This window comes from Loxodonta africana, chromosome 9 (genome assembly GCF_030014295.1).
Source record: "Loxodonta africana isolate mLoxAfr1 chromosome 9, mLoxAfr1.hap2, whole genome shotgun sequence".
Taxonomy (NCBI): domain Eukaryota; kingdom Metazoa; phylum Chordata; class Mammalia; order Proboscidea; family Elephantidae; genus Loxodonta; species Loxodonta africana.
The window spans coordinates 84,731,128-84,753,454 of record NC_087350.1 but is presented as its reverse complement, the minus strand read 5'-3'; the positions used below and the strand labels follow the sequence as shown (position 1 = coordinate 84,753,454).

Here is a 22,327-nt window from a genome sequence, read left to right as displayed (position 1 = left end):
GTAGGTTTAATTTGCATTTCCCTGATGACTAATCACATGAAGTATCTTTTCATATGCCTATTTGCCGTGCATAACTCACCTTTGATGAAATGTCTGTTCAGATCTTTTGAATTGGGTTGTTTTCTTATTACTGAGCTATGAGAATTCTTTAAGTATTCTAGATCAAAAAAACCAAACCCATTGCATTTGAGTCAATTCCTAGTCATAGCAACCCTACACGACAGAGTAGAACTGCCCCATAGGGTTTCCAAGGAGCAGCTGGTGGATTCAAACTGCTGACCTTTTGCTTAGCAGCCAAGCTCTTAACTACTGCAAGTCCTTTATCAGATATGCATTTTGTAAATATTTCTTCCCAGTCTGTGACTTGGCTTTTCGTTTTGTTAACAATGTCTTTCAAAGAGCAAATGCTTTTAATTTACCAATTTTTCCTTCATGTTTCATACTTTCTGTGTCCTAAGAAATCTTTCCCTACTCTAAAGTCACAAAGTCTTTTTCCTTGGTTTTTTTTTTTTCCTCTTCCCAGAAGTTTTATAGTTTTAGATTTTATATTTAGGCATATAATCCATTTCAGGTTAATTTTTGTATATAGTGTGAGTTATGGGTCAAGTTTATTAATTTTTTTGGCATATGGATGTTCAATTATTTAAGCACCATTTGTTTTCCATCAAATTGCCTTAGCACTTTTGTTGAAATCAGTTGGCCATATTTCTTTACTCTCTTTCTGTTCCATCAATCTATATGTCTGTCCTTTCACCAATACCACACTGTCTTAATTACTGTAGCTTTCACACAAAGTAATTGAAGTGGGAAAAAAAACATCATACGTAGGTCGTTGTATAACAAGCTTTATATATGTATATATATAGTATACATTTTATTATATGTATAAATATATATAAATATTTCCATCAATTCCCATCGATTCCTGGAGCCTTGTTTTTTGCCAGTGCCTCCAGTGCAACTTGGACCTCTTCCTTCAGTACCATTGGTTCCTGATCATATGCTGCCTCCTGAAATGGTTTGATGTTGACCAGTTCTGCTTGATGTAGTGACTGTGTATTCCTTCCATCTTCTTTTGAACAAAACAAGGCTCCAGGAGTTAACAGAATACCAACTGAGATGTTTCAAAAAATGGGTGCAGCACTGGAAGTGCTCACTCTTCTATGCCAAGAAATTTGGAGACAGATACCTGGCCAGCTGACTGGAAGAGATCCATATTTTTGCCTATTCCCAAGAAAGGTGATCTAACCGAATGCAGAAATTATCAAACAATATCACTAATATCACATGCAAGTAAAATTTTGCTGAAAATCATTCAAAAGTGGCTGCAGCAGCACATCAAAAGGAAACTGCCAGAAATTCAAGCTGAATCCAGAAGAAGACGTGGAACGAGGGGATGTCAGATGGATCTTGGCTGAAAGCAGAGAATATCAGAAAGATGATCACCTGTATTTTATTGACAGTGCAAAGGCATTTGACTGTGTGGATCATAACAAATGATGGATAACATTGCGAAGAATGGGAATTCCTGAACACTTAATTGTGCTCATGAGGAACTCATATATAGATCAAGAGGCAGTCGTTCAAACACAAGGGGATACTGTGTGGTTCTAAGTCAGGAAAGGTACGCGTCAGGGTTGTAAACTTTCACCATACTTATACAGTCTGTATGCTGAGCAAATAATTCAAGAAGCTAGACTCTGTGAAGAAGAATAGGGCATCGGAATTGGAGGAAGATTAATTAACAACCTGCGTTATGCAGATGACACAACCTTGCTTGCTGAAAGTGAAAAGGACTTGAAGCACTTAGTGATAAAGATCAAAGACCACAGCCTTCAGTATGGATTACACCTCAACATAAAGAAGATAAAAATCCTCACAAGTGGACCAATAAGGAACATCATGATAAATAGAGAAAAGATTGACATCGTCAAGGATTTCATTTTACTTGGATCCACAATCAACACCCGTGGAAACCGCAGTAAAGAAATCAAACGATGGGCTAATCTGCTGCAAAAGACCTCTTTAAAGTGTTAAAAAGCAAAGGTGCACCTGACCCAAGCCATGGTGTTTTCAGTTGCCTCATATGTGTGCAAAAGCTGAACAATGAGTAAGGAAGACCAGAAGAATTGACGCCTTTGAATTATGGTGTTGGTGAAGAATATTGAATGTACCATGGACTGCCAAAAGAACGAACAAATCTGTCTTGGAAGAAATACAGCCAGAATGCTCCTTTGAAGCAAGGATGGCGAAACTACGTCTTATATACTTTGGACATGTTGTCAGGAGGGATCAATCACTGGAGAAGGACATCATGCTTGGTAAAGTTGAGGGTTAGTGAAAAAGAGGAAGACTTTCAACAAGATAAACTGACACAGTGTCTGCAACAATGGGCTCAAGCATAGCAACAGTCACGAAAATGGCGCAGGACTGGGCAGTGTTTCCTTCTGTTGTATATAGGGTTGCTCTAAGTTGGAACTGACTGAACAGCACCCAACAACAACGTAAATATAATGAAACACTTAAAAATGGTAAGATGTGAGGTGAAGTTATAGGTAATAATGTTCCCTATTTCTCAAACTTGTAAAATAGGATAATATTGATAATAATTAAAAAAATAATATGGGAAATAGCAGAAATTGAAGTCAATGGAGCAAAAGATTTTATGGAAAATTTTCTTAATCATTATTTTGGGTATTGTTAGAGAACATTTAGTTAGAGCAATGCTATTCAAAATGTGGTCCCCAGACCACAGTGGTCCCCAGACCACAGTTATCAGCATCCCTCTGGAACGTGTTAGAAAGGTAAATTCTTGGGACCCACCCTAAACCTACTAAATACGGGGAGGGGCCCAGCAATCTGCATTTTAAGAAGTTCTCCAGGTGATTATTATGCATGCTAAAGTTTGAGAACTATTGAATTTGAGGACCTTGTTGTTGTCAGGTGCCCTTGAGTCAGTTTCCATGCACGGAGACCCTAACTACAACAGAAAGAAGCACTGCCCAGTCCTGAGCCATCCTCACAATTGTTGTTAACTTTAGCCCATTTGTGCAGCCACTGTGTCAATCCATCTCATTGACAGTCTTCCTCTGCTGAGCTGACCCTATAATTTACTAGTCCTTCTCCAGGGATTGGTCCCTCCTGATAACATGTCTGAAGTATATGAGACGAAGTCTCACCACCCTCGCCTCCAAGGAGCATTCTGGCTGCACTTCCTCCAAGACAGATTTGTTTGTTCTTCTGGCAGTCCATGGTATGTTCAATTTTCTTCACCAGCACCATAATTCAAAGGAATCAATTTTTCTTCAGCCTTCCTTATTCATTGTTCAGCTTTCACATGTATATGAGGCTATTGAAAACACCGAGGCTTGGGCCAGGTACACCTTAGTGTTCAAGGTGACATCTTTGCTTTTCAACACTTTAAAGAGGTCTTTTGCAGCAGATTTGCCCAATGCAATAATACATTATTTGATTTCTTGACTGCATTGATTATGGATCCAAGTAAAATGAAATCCTTGACACCTTCAATATTTTCTCCATTTATCATGATGTTACTTACCAGTCCAGTTGTGAGGATTTTTGTTTTCTTTATGTTGAGGTGTAATCCATAGCGAAGGTGGACCTAGGAATACTGAATTCTGCCTTCATCTATCCTCTCTTCCTGCCTCTTATGTTCCTGAGGAAGGTACACACCCAGATACCATAGCAAAGTACAGAAAAGCTGGGCTTGTGTATGTTTTCTGATAAACTGGGTTTGTGCATTGTCTTAGCTATCTAGTGCTGCTGTAACAGAAATACCACAAGTAGATGGCTTTAACAAACAGAAATTTATTCTCTCACCGTCTAGGAGGCTGGAAGTCCAAATTCAAAGCACCAGCTCCAGGGGAAGGCTTTTCTCTTGTCAGTCCTGGGAGAAGGTCCTTGTCATCAATCTTCCCCTGGTCTAGGACCTTCTCAGTGCAGGGACCTTGGGTCCAAAAGACACACTCTGCTCCTAGCACTTCTTACTTGGTGGTATGAATTCACTGGTCTTACCATGTTCCCCTTCATCCTGAAGCAGCTGGCTTGATAGAACGATGGGATGGTCTTCTAAAGACACAGTTACAGCTCCAGCTAGGTGACAATACTCTGCAGGGTTGGGACACTTTAAACCAGCATCCAATATATGGTACTGTTTCTCCCATAGCCAAGATTCATGGGTCCAGGAATCAAGGGTGGAAATGGAAGTGACACCACTCACTATCACCCCTAGTGGCCCACTTGCAAAATTTTTGCTTCCTGTCCCCACAACCTTATGCTCTGTTGGTCCAGAGGTCTTAGTTCCAAACGGAATAATGCTCCTTCCTGGAGGCACATCACTGGTTCCATTGAACTGGAAGCTAAAAATGCCACCTGGCCACTTTGGGCTCTTTATGCCTCTGATCAACAGGCAAAGAAGGGAGTTACCATATGGGCTGATGTGGTTGATCCTGATTACCAAGAGGAAATTGGATTGGCATTACATAATGGAGGTAAAGAAGGGTGTGTCTGGAATGCAGGAGATCCCTTAGGGTGTCTTTTAGTACTACTATGCCCTGTGATTAAAGTCAATGGAAAACTACAACAACCCCATTCTGACATGTCTACTAATGGTCCAGATCCTTTAGGAATGAAGGTTGGGTCACCCTACCAGGCAAGGAACCACGGCCAGCTAAGGTGCTTGCTGAAGGCAAAGGGAATATGGAGTGAGTGGTGGAAGAAGGTAGTTCTAAATACCAGCTACAATTGTGACCAGTTGCAGAAACAAGGACTGTAATTGGTGAGTATTTCTGCCTTGTATGTGTACATCAAATATTTTTCTTTTATTCACTTATAATATATAAACAAGGCTAGTGCATATTTGGATGTGTGTGTGTTCATTGTATCATGTTAAGCACAGGTATGACTTTATAATTGTCTTTATTCTGAGATTATATATGGTTTAAGGAGATGTGTACAGGTGCCAAGTTGACAAGGGGGGGACTGTGATGGCTAAGGGTGTGTGTCAACTTGGCTGGGCCATGATTGTCAGTGGTTTGACAGTTATGATGTAGTTTGACAGTCATATGATGATGTGATCACTTCCATGATGAGAGATTTGACATAATGTGATAACCTCTGTGATGGAATCTGCTGCGAGTAGCCAATCAGTAGAAAGGGAGTTTCCTTGGGGGTGTGGCCTGCATCAAATATAAGTGGACTTTCTGGCAAGGCTCATGGGCTTTTGCTCACTCTGGATCCTGCAGCTGGATCCTGTTCGTCTGACCTCTGGTTCTTGGGACTTGAGCTAACAGCTTACCTGCTGTCTTGCCTGCTTATCTTGGTATACATCGGCCTTCAAAGCCTGTGAGTCAGAGACCAGCTCTCTGACTTGCCAGTATTGGGTTTGCCAGCCCCTGCAGCTACTCTGTCCTGACCCACAGACTTGGGCTGTTCCAGCATCTACAATAGCATGAGCTATTTCCTTGATATAAATCTCTCTCTCCCTCTCTCTCTGTATATATATATATGTATATATATACACACACACACACACACACACATATACATATACATACACACACACACATGCTTTACTGTCTTTGCTTCTCTAGAAAACAAAGCCTAAGACACGCAGGTAGCTTGGGCCCGAGCATGAAGAGGCAACTCTTTCCTCCTAAGCTTAAAGAGATGAGAGTGCCTGAACTTAGAATGGAAGAGAAAGCCAGATGGGTGCCTAGCTCTGGGTTCACTTACTGTCCCAGCCACATGGAGGCAGGGAGAAGAAGAGGATGCCAAACTTGCATATGCAACTGTTTAATACACAATGACTCCTCCCACTGGTAAATGTGGCCCAGTCTTTGTCCTGGAATCTGGCCAATCAGGGACTGGGAAGAGATGTGAGGATGAGGCTAGGAGAAGTAAAGTTTCTTCCATCCTTAAAACTAGGCTTTGGCTCTGCTGGGGAAATGGAAGGAAGTATTCTGTCATGTTCCAAGTTTTAGGAATATACCTGTCAGAGGAAGAAGCCCTTCCAATAACTACTTCACTGACTCAGATGTATTTGGCTTCAATGGATTTATGCTCTTCTTGACATTACTGTCCCTGAGAAGATCAGTGCTCACCAGTGGCAAATTCTCTAGAGGTTTGTTATCTCTCAGAAAGTAGCCGATGTAGAATATGATCAACCAGACATTTATACATTGGTACTGTTTTATAATGATTCTTTACTCAAGCGATCACTCATTCATTCATCTTACCTTTAACCATTTATTGCATTTCTACTATGCAGCAGTAACTGAGCCAGATATTGAAGTTGCAAAGATGAGGAAGACTGAATCTTTCCCTACAAGGTGCTCATAGCCTCGTTAAGGAGAAAGGTTTACATAAATGATTTCTCTGTTGTGCTTAGGTGCAGTCGAGTCAGTTCTGACACATAGTAACCCAATGTACAACAGAACAAAACACTGCTCAGTCCTTAGCCATCCTCACAGTCATTGTTATGCTTGAGCCCATTGTTGCAGCCACTGTGTCAATCCATCTCGTTGAGGGTCTTCCTCTTTTTCACTGACACGAAGTCTTGTCATCTTCACTTCTAAGGAGCAATCTGGCTGTACTTCTTCCAAAACAGATTTGTTTGTTCTTCTGGCAGTCCACTGGTTATTCAATATTCTTTGCCAACACCATAATTCAAAGGCTTCCATTTTTATTCGGTCTTCCTTATTCATTGTCCTGATTTCACATGCATATGGGGCAATTGACAGTACCATGGCTTGGGTCAGGCTCACCTTAGTCCTCAAAGTGACATATTTGCTTTTCAACACTTTAAAGAGATCTTTTGCACCAGATTTGCCCAGTGCAACGCATCTCCTGATTTCCTGACCTCTGCTCCCATGGGCTTTGATTGTGGATCCAAGTAAAATGAAATCCATAACAACTTCAATCTTTTCTCCATCTATCAAGATGTTGCGTGTTAGTCCAGCTGTGAGGATTTTTGTTTTCTTTATGTTGAGGTGCAATCCATACTGAAGGTTGTGGCCTTCAATCTTCATCAACAAGTGCTTTAAGTCCTCTTCACTGTCTGCAACCAAGGTTGTGTCATCTGCGTATTGCAGGTTGTTAATGAGTCTTCCACCAATCCTGGTGCCACATTCTTCTTCATATAGTCCAGCTTCTTGGATTATTTGCCCAGCATACAGAATGAATAAGTATGGTGAAGGAATACAACCCTGATGCACACCTTTACTGACTTTAAACCATGCAGTATCCCCTTGTTCTGTTTGAAGGACTGCCTCCTGGTCTATGTACAGGTTCCCAATGAGCACAATTAAGTGTTCTGCAATTCCCTTTCTTTGCAGTGTCGTCCATAATTTGTCCTGATCGACATTGTCAAATGCCTTTGCATAGTCCATAAAACACAGGTAAACATCTTTCTGGTATTCTCTGCTTTCAGATAGGATCCATCTGACATCTCAATGATATTCCTCATTCCACATCCTCTTCTGAATCTGGCTTGAACTTCTGGCTGCTCCCTGTTGATGTACTGCAGCAACCGCTTTTGAATGATCTTCAGTAAAATTTTACTTATGTGTGATATTAATGATATTGTTTGATAATTTCCACATTCTGTTAGATCACCTTTCTTTGGAATGGACACAAATATGGATCACTTCCACTCAGTTGGTCAGGTAGCTGTCTTCCAAATTTCTTGACATAGGCGAGTGAGCACCTCCGGCACTGCATCTCTTTGTTGAAATATTTCAACTGTTATTTCCTCAATTCCTGGAGCCTTGTTTTTCGCCATTCCCTTCAGTGCAGTTTGGACCTCTTCCTTCAGTACCATTGGTTCTCAATCATATGCTACTTCCTGAAATGGTTGAATTCTGATCAATTTTTTTGATATAGTGACTCTGTATATTCCTTCCATCTTCTTTTGATGCTTCCTGCATTGTTCAGTATTTTTCCTGTAGATTCCAATGTTGCAACTAGAGGCTTGAATTTTTTCTTCAGTTCTTTCAGCTTGAGAAATGCTGAGCATGTTCTTCCCTTTTGGTTTTCTAATTGCAGGTCTTTGCACATTTCATTATAATGCTTTACTCTGTCTTCTTGTGCCACCCTTTGAAATCTTCCATTCAGCCCTTTGACTTCCTCATTTTTTCCTTTCGTTTTACCTACACCAAGTTCAAGAACAAGTTTCAGAGACTCTTCTGGCAACCATTTTGGTCTTTTCTTTCTTTGCTGTCTTTTTAATGACCTTTGCTTTCTTCATGTATAATATCCTTGATTTCATTCCACAGCTCATCTGGTCTTTGGTCATTAGTATTCAATGCATCGAATCTGTTCTTGAGATGGTCTCTAAATTCAGGTGGGATATACTCCGGGTTGTATTTTGGCTCTCATGGACTTGTTCTAATTTTCTTTAGCTTCAACTTGAACTTGCCTGTTAACAATTCATGATCTGTTCCACAGTCAGCCCCTGGCCTTGTTCTGACTGATCATACTGACCTTTTCCCTGTCTCTTTCCACAAATGTAGTTGATTTGATTCCTTCGTATTCCACCTGGTGAGGTCCATGTGTGTAGTTGCCATTTATGTTGTTGAAAAAGATATTTGCAATGAATAAGTTGTTGATCTTGCAAAATTCTGTCATGTGATCTCCAGTGTTGTTTCTGTCACCAAGGCCATATGTTCTTTCTTCGTTTCCAACTTTTGCGTTCCAATCACCAGTAATTATCAATGCATCTTGATTGTATATGTGATCAGTTTCAGACTACAGAAGTTGTAAAAATCTTCAATTGCTTATCTTTGGCATTAATGTTTGGTGCATGTATTTGAAGAATAGTCGTATTAACTGGTCTTCCTGTAGCCATATTGGTGCCCTGGTGGTGCAGTGGTTAAGTGAAATGGCTGCTAACCAAAAGGTCAGCAGTTCAAATCTACCATCTGCTCCTTGGAAACATTATGAGGCAGTTCTACTCTGTCTTGTAGGGTTGCTATGGGATGGAATTGACTCGATGGCAAAGGTTTTTTTTTTTCCTTCAGGGATAGCCATATGGATATTATTCTATCATTGGTAGTGTTGTATTCAGGATAGATCTTGAAATGTCCTTTTGATGATGAATGCAATGCCATTCCTTTTCAATTTGTCATTCCAGGCATAATAGACTATATGATTATCTGATTCAAAATGGCTAACACCAGTCCATTTCAGCTCACTAATGCCTAGAATATCGATCTTTATGTGTTCCATTTAATTTTTGATGACTTCCAATTTTTCTAGATTCATACTTCATACATTCCAATTATTAATGGATGTTTTCAGTTGTTTCTTCTCATTTTGGGTCATGCCACATCAGCAAATGAAGGTCCGGAAAGCTTGACTTTATCCATGTCATTAAGCCCAACTCTACTTAGAGGAGGCAGCTCTTCTCCTGTCATATTTAGAGTGCCTTCCAACTGAGGGGCTCATCTTCTGGCACTATAGCCGACAATGTTCTGCTGCTATTCATAAGAAGCTCACTGGCCAGTTTTATCAGAAGCAGACTGTCAGGTCCTTCTTCCTTATCTGTCTTAGTCTGGAAGCTCCACTGAAACCTGTCCACCATGGGTGACCCTGCTAGTATTTGAAATACTGGTGGCATAGCTTCCAGCATCACAGCAACATGAAAGCCCCCACAGCACAACAAACTGACAGGCATGTGGAGAATAACTGCTCTCCAGGGTATTAAAGTGCTATAGTGGTATCTGTTTAAGGTAAAGTGGTAGCCCCACAGAGGAACCTTCTCAGTTATGACTCGTCAGTGCCTTCTCTACTCTCCTAAAATTTAAAATCATTCTGCTTGAATTCCTCTTCACTTAGCGTAGATGTAGTGTGAAGATGACATACCTTGCTTTCAGAAAATGAAGATGACTTGAAGCACTTACTGATAAAGGTCAAATACCACTGCCTTCAGTATGGATTACACCTGAATGTAAAGAAAACAAAAATTCTCACACCTGGACCAATGAACATGATAAATGCAGAAGAAATTGAAGTTGTCGATGATTTCATTCCACGTGGTTCAACAAGCAGTATCCATGGAAGCAACAGTCAAGAAATCAAACAATGTATTGCACTGGGCAAATCTTCTGCAAAAGATCTCTTTTTTAAAAACTTTAATGTTTTAAAAAGCAAAGATGTCACTTTGATGACTAAGGTGTGCCTGACCCAAGTCATGGTCTTTTCAACTGCCTCATATACATGTGAAAGCTGGACAATGACAAAAGAAGAACCAACGCATTTGAACTGTGGTGTTGGAGAAGAATATTGAATATATCATGGGCTTCCAGAATAACCAACAAAAAAGTCTTAGAAAAAATAAGCAAGGATGGTGAGACTTAATCTTTCTCACTTTAGACACATCATCAGGAAAGACCAGTTGCTAGAAAAGGACATCATGTTTGGTGAAGTAGAGGGTCAGCGAAAATTAGGAAACCCTCGATGAGATGGATTGACAAATATCTGCAACAATGGGCTCAAACACATCAAAGATCATGGATCGTACACAGGATTGGACAACATTTTCTACTGTTATATGTAAGATTGCCATAAACTAGACCTGGCTGAACACCCACTAACAACAACAACTTATATGAAATATCTACAATAAGCAAATGCATGGAGACATGATTAGTGATGATTACCAGGAACTGGTGGGAGAAGGAAATGGGGAATTCTTGCATAATGGGCTCTGGATTTCTGTTAAGGGTGAGGAACATTTGGAAATGGATAGTGATGAGGTTGCACAACGTGGTAAGTGTAATTAATGTCATTGAATTGTATACTTAAAAATGGTAAAAATGACAAATGTTGTATATATTTTACCACAATAAATATTTTTTAAACTATTCATCATCATCAATATCATCATTATAATTCAACTAACTTCAAAGAGAAGACATTTTTAAAAACATGCTTTTATTACCAAAAGTCAAAATTCTATTTCAAGAGGTTGTTGTTAGTTGCCATTGAGTCAGCTTCAACTCATGACAACCATATGCATAACAGAACAAAATATTACCCAGTCCTGCACCATCCTCACAATTGTCAGTATGTTCGAGCTCACTGTTGTAGTTATTAGGTCATTCCACCTTATTGAGGGTTTATATTAAGGATTTAACAATAAAACACTCTGTCTTATAGGGTCGCTCAGAGTCAGAATCTACTCGATAGCAATGGTTTTGGTTTCTTGATTTTGGGGAGAAAAGGAGGGAGGATTCATTGCATTCCTTGTAGTGAACACCCAGTGTTTTTGCATACGCATCTCAGTTAAGCCTGACAACAACCCCAGGAAGTAGGTAGTGTAACTCCATTTTATAGGTGATGAAATTGAAGATCAAAGGGATTGTGTAATTTGGCCAAGACCATGCAGCTGGTAACTGGTAGAACCACTACACAAACTCAATTTGTTTGTCTCCAAAGCCCATCCTCTTTCAATTAAATCTCCAAATTTGAGTCACTTTGGGGTCTATTCAAACCGGGCATCCCACCTTCACCCAACCTAAATCTGAATCAAAAACATAAGCTTGTGGGTAGCACAAATTTTATCAGTCATCAACTTTTATTCTCTTTCATTCACACTCTCACCACACCAAAGGAACTCCAGAATTTAGAGGGCTGGTAACCACACTTGCTGCCTACACGTTGACCCTGCCAGCCATGCTCTGCATGGAACTGGAACATTTCAGCACCCTAACAGTGCCTTTCCTTGGCTGAACAGCTCAGATGGAGCTGGGTCTGGGCTAACTGTACCTCCTGTGATCCCATGAATGCCATCATGCTAATTACCAGTCAACCTTGGGTTGAAGGAGTTTCCTTACTCAGCAAGGCTGGCATTTCCTTCTATATAAGTCTTTACAGCTCGTTGGCAATAGCATCCAGGAGTGGCTGGAAAATTCTGATAATAGCTTGCTGGTTGGATTCCAGGGGTATAGTTCAAATTCTGCTGAAGACTTATCGGAAGGTAGAGAAATACTGACAAAGGAAGTTAATGATGACCACTCCAGAAACTTTGACTACCTCCATGGATGCCTTCATGACTGTTTAAAGCACCACCTTGGAGCTAACTGAGACACCAAAAAATGAAACAAACTTCATGAATGGAAATTAACAATCAGGCTGTGACCCACTTAAGTAGGTATTATAACTCTTGCGAAAGGCCTGCCAGAGACAGCACCTTGGGTTAATGACTTGGTGTACCTTCTTTTTCATCACTCTAAAATGGAAATTACACAAACTGTCTCCTAACTTCCTTACAGGACTGTACCCTCTTCTTTTCTCACCTCCATTCTTGCTATTTTTTTTCCAGCTTCTCGACTATCTTAAGAAATACAACAAGCAAGGAACTGAGAAGGGTGACTGGCTCAGACAATTGTGAATATTTGCATGGCAAAGATATACTTACTGTATAAAAGATATAAACCCTGAGGGAAGATATTGTATCTTTCTGTAATTTGTGGGCAATATTTGGCACACAGAGTGATTCATAAATGTTATGCAAGACCTTCCAAGCTTGGGACTCAGTCAACTTTTCTAGTTATATCTCCTTTATTATTGAATCTGTCTATGCTTTAGTCCGCCATTGCCCAATAGAAATATAATGTGAGTCACGTATGTAATTTTAAATTTTCTGGTAACCAGCTTAAGAACATTTTAAAAAACATAAAATTAATTTTTCTAATATACATTACTTAGCTCCATCTATCGAAAATTTTATTTCAGCATGTAATCAATATAAAAATATTTGTTAATGAAATGTGTTACATACCTACCCACCCCCCCCCCTTTTTTTTTTGGTACTAAGTCTTCAAAATCTGTTGTATTTTACACTTTCTCAGCACTTCTCAATTTGCACTAACTACATTTCAAATGCTCAACAGCCACATGTGGCCAGTGGCTGCATTTTGTGAAACACAGCTCTAGAGCTCTAGTCAAACAAGCTGGAAGAATAAGCAAATAAACAAGCAGTATTATCAAGTGGGGAGCCCTGGATTGCATAGTGGTTAAGAGCTCAGCTGCTAACCAAAATGTCGGCAGTTTGAATCTACAAGCTGCTCCTTGAAAACCCTACAGGGCAGTTGTATTCTGTCCTACAGGGTCCCTCTGAGTCAGAATTGACTTGACGGCAATGGGCTTGGCTGGTTTTTGTATCATCAAATATTCAAGTTCTCCAAAGAAGGTAAACATAGAGAGAGTTAAAGCATTATAGGTCCCTCCCTGGGTGGCACAAACAGTTTGCACTTGACTACTAACCTAAAGGTAGGCAGTTTAATCAACCCAGTGGCATTATGGAAGAAAAGCCTGGCGATCTGCTTCCATAAAGATTATACCAAGAAAACCCTACGGAGTAGTTCTACTCTGTAACACATGGGATCACCCCGAGTTGGAATCGACAGCAATGGGTTTGGTTTTTTTTTTTTTTTTGGGTCAAAGTTGCATAAATTTTGCTCTATGATAAGGCATGTAAGAGATTCAGTAGTAACTAATCCACACCATTTTGGTCTAATATTGAGGGAAGTAGAAATCGAATGAGGAAGAAACCTGAGTCATAGAGTGTCTTAACGGCATAGAGCTTTACAAATTAAGAGTATGCTGCCCATGAGGATTGTTAAATGAATCAGTGAGAATGATGAGCAACATGGAGAAGGATGGAGTCGTGATCTGTTACTTCTGAGGTTCTTCCTAACCCTGAGGTTTTATGATTCCATATTTCAAATCAATTTTGTAATTGAATAATTTTGAAATGCTTTACAAATGTTTATTCTTTTAAAATAATTTAACTATTCAACCTTAAATTTTGCCTATGCTACAGATTTAGGAAATGCAAAATTTAAATGCCAATCCTACCCCAACCAGATGAGCATAGATCCAAGTTTCTGGGGTTCAAATTAAAGAAGGCCTTTACTTATTTGGAGGTAGTTTGCATAGTGGCTTAGAAAACTGGCTTTGGATTCGGAAACCCAAGTTCTAGTTCATCTCTCCTAGTTACAAGTATTATAACTTTTTAATAATAATTGATTGTGTTTTTGGTGAAGATTTACACAGCACTTTAGGTTCCCATTCAACAATTTCTACAGAAATTGTTCGGTGACATTGGTTACATTCTTCAGAATGCGTGAACATTCTCATTATTTCCGTTCTGGTTGCTCTGTTTCCTTTAATCTCGTTTTCTTGCCCCCTTACATTTTCATCTTTGTTTTAAAGTAATTGTTGACCATTTGGTCTCATAGAGATGATTTTTTTAAAGGAGCACAGTACTCACTGGTGGTATCCTTTATTTTGTGACCCAATTTGTTATTTAGCTAAGCGGTGACCTCAGGGATTAGTTTCGGTTGGAGGTTTAAAGAATATCTCAGGGCAATAGTCTCATGGAGTCCTCCAGTCTCAACAGGTCCAGAAAGTCTGCATTTTTTTTAAGAATTTGAGGTTCTGGTCCACATTTTTCTCCCATTCTATCTGGATTCATCTATTGTGGCCCCGATCAGAATGGTTGGTTTGATAGCCAGGCACCATTTAGTTCTTCTGTTCTCAGGGTGGACGAATCTGTGGTTCATGTAGACTCTCAGTCCTGTAGACTACTTTCTTCTCTGAGTCTTTGTTTTCCTTCTTTCTCTTTTGCTCTGGGTGAGTACAGACCAGTAGTTGTATCTTCGATGGCCACTTGTAAGCTTTTAAGACCCCAGATACTAGTCACCAAACTAGGATATAGAACATAAACTTTATGAACTATATTATGCCAATTGACTGTGTTGTCCCATGAGACTATGGTGCTAAGCCCTCAAACTCAGAAAACCAATCCTGAGAAGTGTTTGGTTAAGCTTAAAAGTGCCCATAACTGTGTCCCTATATTCCTTATTATATATGGATATATATGCATGCATACACCTATATATACACACATGCAAGTAATGTAACTTTGAATGAGTCTCTTAATCCCTGTAAATATCGCCTGCATGATGGAGATAATAATAGTACCTATCACCCAAAAAAAAAAAAAATCACCCAAGAAAGGTAAAATTATTTAATGAGGTAATACACAAAGTTCTTGGAAAATTCCCCATAAATTGTAGAGATCATACCTTGTCACTTTACAGTTCTGGTAATTCTAGTACAGCCATTCCCATCTAGTAAAATCTTTGGAGTGGCTTCCTCATGCTAGTGGAAATTTTCTTTAGAGCACGGCCAAATTAATGGCTAAATAAAATAGTCCTTCCAACTACGAAGGGCTCCTTCTCAAAACAGTCAGTTAGGAACAAGAGTTCCTGAAAAGTGATTGAGGTTATCCCATCTTCAGCCATAGCACGAACTGGCTTATATAGCAGCATCAGCATGAACCAGGAGGAACCAGTGACCAGACACATTCCTTGCCAGGGGGCTCCCAGTGAGATTCCTCCAGACTATTCCACAGTGTGCTGTGGCTGAACCCAACACTCCAATTCAATTCTCGGCTTTATATGTGTGACTAAAAGCCTAAAGGAGCAAAAAAAAAAAAAAAAAACCACAGCCTCAAAGTGCTGCCTATTTTGAAAGACCTTCTGGCAACAAGAAGCAGCAACGTTTCAGTGGGGATGCTGCTAACACTTACGGCTATACCTCCAGGAGGGCCAGAGGGTCCAAAACAGGCATTTCCATTTTGTAGTTTTCTTACTCACGAAAAAACAGGAGAGGTTTTCAAATAAATGTATATTCATGATGAATTAAAAAAATACAGCAGAAAGGGGGAAAAAAAGAAGCACTGGGTTTATTGGCTGTCCCTGCTCAGCAACACATAATGGTATGTGTTCATAGGACCCAACTCCCTTTAAGTCACACAATATTGTTCATTCCCATGGATTGCTAAAGGGTTTCTACGATACCACGCTGGCCAGAGTTCCATTGCTCAGGGTCCTGGATCCTTGGCTAATCAGGCCTCACCCAAGGAACTGGTACACAAAATAGATAATTTAGAGGTCAAGAAACTGGCTTTGAGCCAGGCAGACCTCGGTTAGAATTTTGGCCCTGCTCATTACTAGCCTATGATCTTGACAAATTACTCCCTAAGCCTCAGTTTTTTCTTCTGTTAACTATGGATTTAAATAAAATCTACTTCGAAGGATTGTTTTTAGGATCAAACGAGAATGCCTGTAAAGTGCTTAGCATAGTACCTGACATATGGTAAGATTTCAATAAATGTTCATTGTTATGTTTCCCCCATACAAGACTAGTGGGAATATGTTTCCAGGGCCTCTCTCCTTCTAGGAACTGCCAAATAGTAACACTTTATTCATTCCCAGCAATCTATACAACCAGAGCAAGTTTGCAACAAAACCATTCACCTGGCTCCACACCTAGACTAAAAACAGCTATGACTGAAGAAGCATAGGATGCTAGAGCTGAAAGGGCTCTTAGAGACCATTCAGTCCAACTCTGAATTTTCCCAATAAAGAAACAAAACCTCTGAGAGATAAAGTAAATTGTCCCATGTCAAGGCTGGGGTTAAAAACCAGATTTCTTGACTCTTCATTTCATGACCTGATGAGTTCAGGTGCTTTTACAGTTAAAGCAATTCCTGAAATGGCAGGACATGAATGAACATGGGTAAAGCCTCCTGTATTTCTAAGTCATCCCATTAACCACTCATTTGAAATTCCATGATTATATCACAATATATCCTCTCACTAGCAAACAGAGAGCACATGGTTACAAAACGCCACCTTAGAAAGAACGCTCCATTCTGTGCACCCTGCAAACTGTCACTATTATGGCAGGTTTACACAAACTCATTTGAGATAAGGCACAAAATGTGAAATAATTATTTAAATGCTTGTGGACATTTATGTGAAAAAAATTGGGGGAAATCATGGAAATTTATGTATGACCTGCAAGCCAAGAGGCGTTTATGGCTGGAAAAGAATGTTGTGCTAAATGGCCTCTAATATGACACCTAATAATCCCCACTTCTTACTTTCCTATCCTGTGTAATCTCCTCACCCTGAGCGTGAGTTTGACCTATTGACTTACTCCTAACAAACAAAATATGGCAGAAGTGAAAGGATATCGGTTCTGATATTAGGTTATAAAAAGACTGTGGCTTCCATCTCTGGCACTCTTTTTCAGTCTTTCTTGAATTGTTCACCTTGGGGGAAGCCATCTGCCATGTCATAAGGTAACCCCATGGAGAGGCACAGCTGGAAGCAGATCTTCTGAGGTCTGTCAGTAATCATGTGAGTGAGCTTAGAAGTAGATACTCCATCCCCAGTCAAGTCTTGAGATGATGGCAGAATTGGCTGACAGCTTGACTGGAACCTCACTGGAGATCTTGTTGGTTGTTTTAATCTGCTAACTTTGGGCATAATTTGTTACACAGCGGTAGATAACTGATACAAAATTCACATGGGGTTGGATATAGCACCCCTAACAGAGGGCTTGTTACAGTAGTCCCCCAAAAGCACATATCTTGATTCTCATCAGAAATAGTCCAGAAAAAGCACCAACTCATTTTCTATGAGACTTTTCCAAAGCTCTATGAAAATCAGACCATTCTATGGATAACCTCAGTGTTTTTATCTGGGCTGTGAAAAGTGGGAAGGTTCAGTTAACAGCACAGGCTGGCTCTCTATAAATATTCAGGAATGAGTGAAGGAAAGATCCATCCCAATGGCACAACTGTGGATATTTACCAGTGTAATGGGGAATGATTTTTAAAATATCTTCCATTATTTCCTCGGTAATTTCTCAGGTTTTTATTTCTTCCACCCATGCATCCATCTGCCTTAAAGGTAAGCCAAGAGATGTATTGTCCTAGGGAAGAAGAAAATGGGTACAGCCTTGACCAAACGTCTTTTTCCTTTTCTTATTCCATAGCAAGACAGACTTGAAAGCTGGATGTTGTTGAGAGATAAAGCATTTCTATAAATTCCAAAATCTTATTTTTACAAGTAAGAAGCAGTGCTTACATGACTGAAAGTGTAGTTCTCCTCTAAGCCATGGTAGAGTGGACTCAGGACAATGTCTCAAGGAAAATTTCCACAAGACAAGCATGAAAAAGAAAAGGTCTTTTGCCAAAAGGTGAGAAGGGTAAGAGGTCAGATGTTAGGGTCCTGGCTTCCCCCTCCACATCTTTGCTTAAGGGGAGTGCAAAAGAAAAACTCCAGAAACTTTGGGGGAAGGAAAAACCAAAGGGCATTTTGTCCACTTCCCACAGTTTGGGATCTAGAATGAGACTGCACTCTGAGGCATTGCACCCTGTCAACATAGGTAACAGCAGTGTAGAGGAAGACAAGAGAAATGATAGAAAACGAAGACGCTACAGTGATTGCACTTCTCAGTATTTATTTTGTTAAATCTTACTGTTAATTCACAAGTAGGTCAGCTTAGGTTTGTCTGGTTTCAGGAATGTCCTGAGGTTTACAGAGTCTTTCTGTGGCAGCAGCGCAGCCTGTGGAAAGAAAAGTGGGAAGGCCCATTGCTGCGGCTGTGGCTGACTTCCACTGCTTTCTATCCCTGACTGACAGGATTCTGCCCAGAATCAACTGTTCCACAACAAGTGTTAGTCAGCAGATTTTGCCTTTGCTGTTGGTGCTCTTGGAATAACCATCGCCCTTCCTCTTTTGTTGCCTCGTGGTATAATCATACGCAGATAGACCTTATATAGTACCCTATAAGGTTTGCTATGGGTTGGAATCGACTCGAGGGCACTGGGTTTGGTTTTTTTTGGTTAAGGTTCTCACATTGGCCCTGCCGGCTGTTAGCTTTGTGACCTTGGGCAAGTTTCTTAAACTTTCTCGGTTATTATTATATTTTTTAATTATTTTAATAATTATTACTATCAATAATGTTGTTGTTGTATCCCGTCAAATCAATTCCTACTCATAGTGACCCTTTATGACAGAGTAGAGATGCCCCATAGGGTTTTAAGGCTATAAATCTTTACAAAAGCAGACTGCCACAACTTTCTCCCATGGAGCTGTTGTTGAGTTTGAACCACTGACCTTTGTACTAGCAGCCAAGCACTTAACTACTGTGCCACCAGGGGACATCATTATCAATAATCCCAAATAATAGGTGTTAATAATTATTATCAATGTCATCACTAGTAATATTATTATTAATAATAATAGTTTGTAGACTTTATTTTTATTTTAGTTTTTTATTATCAAAATAACAGTAAAAGTAATAAGTAATGCTAAAATAGGAAATCCTGGTGGAGTAGTGGTTAAGTGCTACGGCTGCTAACCAACAGGGCAGCAGTTCAAATCCGCCAGGCGCTCCTTGGAAACTCTATGGGGCAGTTCTACTCTGTTCTATAGGGTCACTATGAGTCGGAATCAACTCAACGGCAGTGGATATTATATATAATATTATTATAACAAAAAATGCTTTACAAAGCATATAATACACATTATCTCATTTCATTCACCATATGAGGTAGGTAGTTTTATTATCCTTATTTTACACGTTGTGTCCAAAGTTGCATAGCTAACGAACAGCAGAACTGGGAATTAAATCTGGGTCTGGCCGATCGCAAGCCTATGGTGCTTGGTCGCTGTACAGGAGGACCCTATGTTACAGCAGATGCACTGAGCACTTCGCAGGGACCCCTTATATGTAACTTCCCTTCTATTCTGTTTCAGTAGTTGGTCCTGAGTAATATCAGCGTTGATCCCTGAATGGTCAAAGTAACTCTCCTTTTTGTGTGTATGCAACTTTTAAACAACTTTTAAACAAATCTCACATTTATTCTAACAAAAATGTTTGGCTCCGAAACTGGGAACTGTGCCACTGCAAACTCCCTCTAGATCTGGAGACAGATGCCTGCTGGTGACCGCCTGAAGCAGCTTACCCAAAAGCCAATGACATTCTGGGCAGGTTCCCAGCTGCTGAAATTAGCCTGCAGGATCCTTGTAGGCAAAGATAATATTTTAAGCCACCAGTACTGAACAGCATCACAGAATGGCAAGTGATCAGAACACAGCCCCTTCCACATTTCTTCAAATGTGCAAATAGCTTGTGCTCGTGTTTGACCTTATTTAATAGATGGCTTATATAGGCTACCGAATCTATTTATTTGTTATATCAAGAAATATTCATACATCTGCAATTCAGGAACTGAATGGTAATGACTTTCTTTTAATAAATTTTAATTATAAAACAAATTCCTTTCTTCATAGGACTGCACCACATTTTCGTCAGCAAATTCATTTATTGCGAATGGTTTCATTAGCTGCTAAATTCTTCCACGGGAATCATTTAAAGTTACTGGAAGTAATAATGACTAGTAATAATGCTTCTTAATGAATTACCGTGAGCAAGAAGTATGACTGAATAGCCCAGGATGGAAAGAAATTTCCAATCTAGATCTAGAACATTCAAGACAGAAGAAACTTAGAATTTATTTATTCTACATCAGTGTCTGCCCCTGGCCTCCCAGCATCATTTACAAATCAGGAAGCAGGCTCAGAGAGTTGATGTGGTTTTCCAGTACATTAATGGGTTAAAGGCTGGGCCAGGGGTCCTAACCTCCAGGATAGTGAAGTCACATTACTTCACCAACCTGTCATACAATTCTAGCAGTAACTGTGAACAGGTAGCTCCCTACCCATCTTTGGGATGGAGTTTGGAGGTTATCATACAGGTTATAGTTACAGGCTGAAAACCCTGTGGAGCATGGAGTCACCATGAGTCAGAGTAAATTCAGCAGCAACTGGTACTGATAGTAGTCACAGGAAGAATTCAAAATATTTATTGAATAGAAAGTAGAGGTATGCTAGGAATCCAAATCCAGGAGGAATTTATTGAACCCTCGGCATGCCAGAAACCCAACAACTCGTCTCATTTGGACAACAATCCATGAGGTTATCACAGTCACCCAACTTCACAGATAAGGAAATGGAGCTTAGAGACAAGATGAAGTAAACCTGTTCACAAAGCTAAGTAACAGAGCTTAGACTTGTTATTGGACTTTGTCATACTAGTGCAGGCCCTTTCTGCTTCCCCACAATAACAATATATCAAAGATTCCATAAGCACACCAGAGGGAGAATTTAGGATCTCCTTGGACCTATAAATTCCCAGATACTCTGTCAGGCAATATTTCCAGTACCCCTGTTTGATAAAGGCACAGCATTTAACAGGAAGAAGGACCTGGCTATCTACTTCTGAAAAAATTGGTCAGTGAAAGTGTTGTGAATAACAGAGGAACATTGTCTGATATAGTGCCGGAAGATGAGCCCCTCATGTTGGAAGGCACTCAAAATAGAGTCAACCTTAATGACATGGATGGAGTCAAACTTTCAGGGTATTCATTTACTGATGTGGTGCAACTCAAAATGAGAAGAAACAGGTGCAAACATCCATTAATAATTGGAACATGGAATGTACAAAGTATGAATCTAGGAAAAATGGAGGGGGCCTATTGCCAATTCACAGAAACCCTATAGTACTACCCCATAGGGTTCCCAAGGAGTGGCTGGTGGATTCAAACTGCCAACCTTTTAGTTAGCAGCCTGAGCTCTTAACCACTTCGCCATCAGGACTCCAGGAAAATTGGAAGTCGTCAAAAATGAAACACAACACGTAAAGATCAATATCCAAGGTATTAGGAAGCTGAAATTGACTGGTATTGGCCATTTTGAATTACACAATCATATCTTCTACTATGCCAGGAATGACAAATTGAAAAAGACCAGTGTCACATTCATCAGAAAGAACTTTTCAAGATCTATCCTGAAGTACAATGCTGTCAGTAATAGGATAATATATAAATACCTACAAGGAAGACCAGTTAATATGACTGTTATTCAAATTTGCTCACCAACCATTAGCCAAACATAAAGAAATTGAAGATTTTAACCAACATCTGGAGTCTGAAATTGATCAAACAGGCAATCAAGACACATTGATAATCGCTGGTGATTGGAATTCGAAAGTTGGAAAGAAGGATCTATAGTTGGAAACATGGCCTTGGTAATAGAAATGATGCAGGAGATCACATCTGTGGAAAGAGAAGCTCAGTATCATCAGTCAGAACAAGACCAGGGTGACGTTGGAACAGATCATCCATTGCTCATATGTAAGTTCAAGTTGAAGCTGAAGAAAATTAAAATGAGCCCACAAAGAAATGATGCAGTAAAAGAGCTGAACGGAAGATTTCAAAGTGTAGCACGAGAAGACACGGTAAAGTATTACAATGAAATGTGCAAAGACTTGGAGTTAGAAAACCAAAAGGGAAGAACACACTCAGCGGTTCTCAAGCTGAAAGAACTGAAGAAAAAAATTAGGCCCTGAGTTTCAATACTGAAGGATTCTACGGGCA

At 39.8% G+C, this 22,327-nt stretch overlaps 1 long non-coding RNA gene across 1 annotated transcript in view; it reads left to right on the top strand.

The window, feature by feature from the left end:
- The window catches only part of LOC135232468 (uncharacterized), a 131,031-nt gene that overhangs the window by 93,730 nt on the left and 14,974 nt on the right, over positions 1-22,327 (top strand). The window contains exon 3 of the long non-coding RNA XR_010323080.1: positions 4,638-4,798. This is a non-coding gene — a long non-coding RNA (uncharacterized LOC135232468). The remainder of the gene's footprint in view (positions 1-4,637; positions 4,799-22,327) is intronic.